The sequence below is a fragment of the Sinocyclocheilus anshuiensis genome, unplaced genomic scaffold, assembly GCF_001515605.1.
Source record: "Sinocyclocheilus anshuiensis isolate Anshui unplaced genomic scaffold, SAMN03320099.WGS_v1.1 scaffold181, whole genome shotgun sequence".
Classification (NCBI taxonomy): Eukaryota; Metazoa; Chordata; class Actinopteri; order Cypriniformes; family Cyprinidae; genus Sinocyclocheilus; species Sinocyclocheilus anshuiensis.
The window spans coordinates 801,057-802,825 of record NW_015540898.1 but is presented as its reverse complement, the minus strand read 5'-3'; the positions used below and the strand labels follow the sequence as shown (position 1 = coordinate 802,825).

Below are 1,769 nucleotides of genomic sequence, written 5' to 3'. Positions count from 1 at the left end.
AAACATCCCAGTTCTTGCATGGCCAGCATACTCACCGGACATGTCACCTATTGAGCATGTTTGGGATGCTCTGGATCGGCGTATACGACAGCGTGTTCCAGTTCCTGCCAATATCCAGCAACTTCGCACAGCCATTGAAGAGGAGTGGACCAACATTCCACAGGCCACAATCAACAACCTGATCAAGTCTATGCGAAGGAGATGTGTTGCACTGCGTGAGGCAAATGGTGGTCACACCAGATACTGACTGGTTTTCGGACCCCCCAATACAGTAAAACCGCACATTTTAGAGTGGCCTTTTATTGTGGCCAGCCTAAGGCACACCTGTGCAATAATCATGCTGTCTAATCAGCATCTTGATATGCCACACCTGTGAGGTGGATGGATTGTCTCAGCAAAGGAGAAGTGCTCACTAACACAGATTTAGACAGATTTGTGAACAATATTTGAGAGAAATAGGCCATTTGTGTACATAGAAAAAGTATTAGATCTTTAAGTTCAGCTCATGAAATATGGGGGCAAAAACAAAAGTGTAGCATTTATAATTTTGTTCTGTATATACATATATACAAAACGTTACTTGGTTTTATTATTGTAGTTTAGCTCCACTATTCTTGTTGATTTCATAGTCTGGTGTATTTGGGTCACTTGTAGTACCACTAGGAGCAGCTTGAGGGGAGGTAACCGAACATATAAACTCAATCACCATAGAGTAAGTCAGTTCGTTTGGTAGCTGGAAACCATTTGGTTGAATTTGTGCTACCGACTTGCTCTTTGAAAGTCCTTGGTTGAGAACTCTGAGTTTCTGCTCAGCTGTGAGTATGGTTTGGTTTATTTACCTGACAACATGTCTATATAATGAAGTTACTGATGTCAGCCATTTGCTTTCTTTTTAGAAAGGACTTTATTTGTCTATGTCTACACCTGTCTATTCTTCAAATGATTTAAAGAAATGAGGTGTTACAAGTTTTGATGTCAGACAACATCTCTGCATTGATGTTCTATTTTTTAGCAATATTTTTAATGAACAACCCAGCAGCGCCACATCCAGTGGGTTCAACTGGTTAGGCTAACAAAATATTATAATGCAATGACACTTACATCGTCATCCCATCTCATGCGCTGCTGATAAGGCTGCCTCCTTAACACACAACTAAATATTTTAATGAATATTTTACGAATATTTTAAATTTAAAAAAATTTGAGGGCTGAAGAAAATGTCAAAACTTAAGGAGCTCTTTTCCAGTGTTTTACTTGAAATCTTCAGTTGCACAACATTGTTTTTTGTGAAACTATAATGCAAACACAAAACATACATTAAGTATAAAGAATGAGTAAAAGTAATTAAGGAAGAAAATACAATCTGGCGTTAAAATGCTAGAGAGAACAACAATCTTCTTATTCAAATGTACAACAAATGTTTCTTTTTAAATGGCATAACATCTTTTTTAACAGATGAAATTCAATAAACAAACTTACAGACGATGGCCTCTGGCATGAAATAACAAGAATATAGCTTTTATCAGGGAGAAATCTACTGCTGCATCACTGCTGTTGTGAAGTGAAATCTAAGATGGCTGCCATGACCTCTAACCTAAGTCACATGATGTGTCTCAACCAATAAAATAAACTCAAAATTAAATATACAAACAGTCAGAACATATATATATATATATATATATATATACACACAGAGACTGTATCTTGTGTGTGTGTGTGTGTGTGTGTGTGTGTGTATGTATGTGTATATATATATATATATATATATA

The 1,769-nt window shown here is 36.6% G+C and overlaps 1 pseudogene; it reads right to left on the bottom strand.

The window, feature by feature from the left end:
• The window catches only part of LOC107689011 (cytochrome P450 4B1-like), a 20,132-nt pseudogene that overhangs the window by 11,464 nt on the left and 6,899 nt on the right, over positions 1-1,769 (bottom strand).